At 52.2% G+C, this 4,709-nt stretch overlaps 1 long non-coding RNA gene across 1 annotated transcript; it reads left to right on the top strand.

The window, feature by feature from the left end:
• The first annotated feature begins 1,304 nt into the window (after window positions 1-1,304).
• On the top strand, window positions 1,305-4,375 carry LOC135189545 (uncharacterized). Its single transcript, XR_010308132.1, has 2 exons — window positions 1,305-1,480; window positions 3,703-4,375. It is a non-coding gene; the product is annotated as an uncharacterized LOC135189545 (long non-coding RNA).
• Window positions 4,376-4,709: the final 334 nt, after the last annotated feature.

The following is a 4,709-nucleotide window of genomic DNA, read 5'->3' as shown; positions in this document are numbered from 1 at the left end:
TCACACAAGCCACTTCCATGGCCAGCCTTCCTCTACTGTCTCCTACCTCTGTTGCCACATCCTGCCACAGTGAAGAAACATCATTTCAGCAACAGCTCCTTCACACTTTACAGTAAGGGCTTTTCATCCTTGGGGGTGCCAGCTCCCCATCATGGCTTTAATTGCTGAGTCCTAGGTCAAACCTGCTCTCTCATACTAATTGTGACTGTGACTTTATGAGGCTGTACCATTCAACACCACAGGCTGTTTGCTCTCACTGTTCTCTTTGGGAGGCTGCTCAGACCATCAGCAAACTCCTCCCTCCTGGTTTTCAGCCTCAGTTTCATGATAAATCTTCTCTGGTACCAAGAATGTTCAGCTCTCCACACCCCAGCACTACTATTAAGCAACACCTTCCACAGAATACCACACCGCACCTTTCTGCAGCCACAAAGCTAGGCAACCAAAATGCCTGTAGTTACAGGCCAAAACCTGTGTCATAGCACACATCCATGGGCAAAGTGAGAACAGCTTGCAGGCTGTTACCTGCTGCTGACGTGTGCTCTCATCACAAGCGACACACTGCTGCAGGAGGAGAGATGCCTGTGTTTTGGTCACCTTGTCACAGAACAGGGAAGGAGCTGTGCAACAGTCAGGGTATTTGGCACCACGCTGCAGGCAGAATGGTTACATGTCTCAGGTCAAACAAGTCTACTTGAATCTCACCTTCCAGCTTTTACTAGGCTAAAGAAGATGAGCTCCAAGACAGGTGTCCATCATATTGAAGCACAGAACAAATTACAAGACATTTTTTTGCCAAGATAGACCAATGCATTTGGATCTGGTTTTGCTTATTTCAACATCACACTACTTCACCTCCATCTGTGACTGCTGGAAAGGCAAAACACATCACTTGAGGCCAGAAGCATCTATCAAGTTTCAGCATCCCTTAAGTCCTCCTACAGAACGAGATCTGCCATGTCCAGAATGCAAAAGGACGACTGGCCAGGTGGCTTTACCTACTACTGGTATGCTTCATGGCCCAAACATTCGCCTTTATCAGCAGCATCAGATGGAGATTTCCCACCTGTGGCAGTCCCGCAGAACCCAAACCAGGCAAGCCTGGCACACCAAGGTGTAAGGAGTGCTTTTCTGGTGAAACTCAACGCGCTTGCTGCCTTTGCAGCATCTCTGAGGCCATAAGGAGGCACTGGAGGAGAATCAGAGCAGCGCACAGAGGTACTGCGAGGTAACTCCTCCCCCTCAACAGTTGCAGAAGTATTCATAATGCGCACAGCAGCCCTTTTGCCTTTGCTGTAGGAGATGGCTTAGCATGAAACTCGGCGCAAGCAGCGAGCCTACTGATCGCGCTCGGCCTCAGCCTGCGCCATGCCAACGCCCCGAATCAACTCACATATTCCAGCACCACCGCCAGGACAAGCGTCCTGCTCCGAGCTAGCGCCGCTGCCGGACTCCAGGGCTGTCTCGGCAGGACACGCAGGTGCGACGGACCACTCCTGCTCCCCTCCCCTCGGTGGCAACGACTGCCCTGTGACTAACGCGGCCTGACAGGCGCGTCCACGGCGCTCGCCTCAGCACCAACCGCCCCTCTCCCCCCGCCCGCCTCAGCGCCAACCGCCACCCCCGCTGACATCACCGAGCTGGATTTAAATAGCTCCACGGCCCCCTGCCTCCCGGATACAGCGCGCCCCATTGGCGGCGGCGCCAGCCTATCGCCGCGCTGCGCCGCTCGCCTCCGCCAATGGCGGCGCTGCCGGCGCCGCGCCCCTCCCCTGTCGCTAAGGGAGGGAAATACAGCGCGGCGCGGCGGGCTGTCAGGTGCGCTGGGCTGCGCTGCGCCCGCCGGCCGCGGACGGGGCTCGGCGGTGGGGCTGGCGGGCTGGGTTTGCTTTTCTTACCCCCCCTTGGCTTTTATCCCAGCTTAGGCGAGCCCCTGTGGCCAGCCGCCGTGCCGGCACGGGGAGGGAAGGGAGTGTGGAAAGTGGCAGTTTCCGCCTTTGTTTTAAGGGCTGCAGAATTCTCGGGGTGGTGAAATGCTGGACGAGCATCGGGCGGAGGACAGCTCCGCCGAGCTGCTTGCTTGGGGAGAGCTGAGAGAGAGGGAGAGAGACAGAGAGAGAGGGGTCTTTCGGTGGCGACCGGGGAGAGTAGGCAGGCTGCTGGGGCTCGGCGGCCACAGACGGCGGGTTTGTGGGAAGAGGACAGGATGAGAAATAAACGCACCTGGCAGCGGTGATAGAGGAGAGGTGGGGGGAAGGAGATGGAGAGGGGCCGGCTGCCTCCGCGGGCTGCCGGAGCCGCTGGATGTTCGGGCTCCCCGCCGAGCTGCAATGGACGCTGCCCGCCGCTGGCCGCAGAGCGGAGCCGCCCCGCCGCCGCCGCCGCCGCCGAGGGAGAGCTCTCGCCAGGAGCCGGCCCGCAGCGCGCCCGGCGCCGAAGAGGGTCCGGGGTTTTCCTCTTCGGCAACGCTCCGGTCAACGTCGGCTCTGCAGCCGGCCGCCCAGATAGGTTGCATGGCAGCCACTGCTCGAGCGAATAGGTAAACACCACTGTGTAGATGTGCTGTTGGGAGAGGAAATAAATAGAATGAAATAAAAAATAATACGAGAATGCGGATGTTTGGCTTGGCACAGGGACTGGCACTGCACGGGGAGATGGAACAGCCTCTTCTCCGGTGCCTTGTGCGGTGGCGAGGTGTAGCCTGGCGCAGATGAAACCCTTACGTAAGGCGGGCTGGGCACCTGCTGGGCCGCGCATCGCCAGGCGCTGCCCCGCCAGAATTACCTGGCACTGGCCCTGCCATGCCGCAGCCTGGCACTGCGGGGCCTGTCCTAAAAGCAGACTTTCCTCTGCCAGAGCTCTTCTATGTAAGAGCTGCGTAGCTTTGTGGAGAGCAAGCAAAAATCGGTTACGTTCACAACTCGGAAAATTGAACTCGTTTCACTGGTTATCAAGCTGAAAAGCTTGCAAGGAGAAGGTACAAAACGACTTTGCTGCCGAGCCAGAATAGCGTTGCTTTAGACCGTTTCTACGTGGTTGCTGTTTACTGCTGCACACCCTGCAAACATTTCTGATTTGTTTCTCTCCCTGCCCCATAATGTGGTAGTAGGCTGCATGAAAATAATAAAGATGTCGGTGTGCACGCTCAAAAAGGCAAATATGTGTGCAAGAACTGGAGGCAAAACACAGAACAGAGCTGAGATATTTCTTGGATTTGATCTCAGTTTCTACCTCTGCCTACATTTTGGAGCAAGGTGATGAACTTTCTGCCTTGCTGCTTTGCTTCCCCTCTTCCCCGTTCATCCTCAAATTAAGATCAAAACTTAAATCACTGTTTTGCTGGGCAGATTTGGGTTTTTTTAAGATTAAAAATATCCTCTGCAAAGTGAAACATAAATGACTGTAAGAGAAGCTGCAAATACATAGTGTAGAGGTCCTGATGAAAGTGAAAATAAAAATCCAAGGAATACTGTATCCTTCCCTGGAACCAGCAGCCCAGTTACCAGAGGTGCGAGGTGCCTGTCTGTGTGTGTCCGTGTGATGTGATGAAGTTTATGCCAAGGTTTCTTTGCCTTTTTGGGTGAGGGCAGCCTGTAACGAATCCTCCCCCCCTTAGGTTTCTGTTTCCTCCTTTTCCTTACCTGTTACTCGTCTCGATGAAGGATGAGGACTGTGAAGCTTTGTTTCCCCTTGTCGTTGCAGAATTCCTTGGATGAATCAGAAGCACTGGGAGCATTTGCTGATGTCCGTGGGAGGAAGGCACAAGCCACCAAGGCCCCGTTCCCTCCATCTTGAGCTTTCCGTGGTGATTTGCAGCAGCAGCAGCACAGGGAAGTATGATGCACCGAGGGACTGAAGTCAGTGTTTAAATCTGACTTCGCTTCGCTGTAAATGACCGTGCAAGATTCAGATCAGCAGAGGACCAGGGGTAGAATATCAGAAGTACTTAAGGTGCCTCTTTTAAAAGTTCTGGCTTGCCTAGCTAAAGGTGAAGGAGCGATTTAGAAAGCATGTTGATATTTACTGTCCTAAGATAACGTGGACCATCACTTTCTGCTATGTACAGTTACCTCTTGGCTGAATCTCTATCACCTTTTGGGTTCAGGGGAGCTTTACTGGTTTAAGTTAGTTAAGGAACTAACCCAGCTAAGTTTTAAATCATAGGAATAATACTCACCCCCTCAGTCAGATTTGCCCTTCATGTTACTTGTGTTTCATAATCCTCCTAGCTCTCCATTTCATCATTACAAGACCAGCATTTCTGTTGGGGGGGGAGGAGAAAAAAAAGAAAGGAGGAAGAAAAGCTCCCCTTAAAAGACAGTATTTTTCAAATCTGGTCTGTATTTTCATACTTAAATAAATTTAGGGCACAAGCTCACCTGATTTGCTTGGCTTTTTTTAGTAGGCCGGTTTAGTTTCATTTCCTTACTCTGGTGTTTCTTAAATCCAGAAGTTCTCAGAAAAGGACTGTTTGATGCACCAGAACCCTTTAGGATTTTGATATGAGACATGATATCATGAGTAACATCTCCACTTCTGTTAGTTTTTTTCTTATGTAGTAACAAGAAGATTGAATCACCATTTTTAGCTATTCTTCAGCAGAACTCGTAATCTATCAATGTGTCAGCTCAACAGCAGTTTTCTCTTCACACTAATGTGAACCAGAAGGTCCAGCTATCAGTGATTTTGACAATTTTATTCTATCTGAG

This window comes from Pogoniulus pusillus, chromosome 33 (genome assembly GCF_015220805.1).
Source record: "Pogoniulus pusillus isolate bPogPus1 chromosome 33, bPogPus1.pri, whole genome shotgun sequence".
Classification (NCBI taxonomy): domain Eukaryota; kingdom Metazoa; phylum Chordata; class Aves; order Piciformes; family Lybiidae; genus Pogoniulus; species Pogoniulus pusillus.
This window is presented reverse-complemented; position numbering and strand designations above follow the sequence as displayed.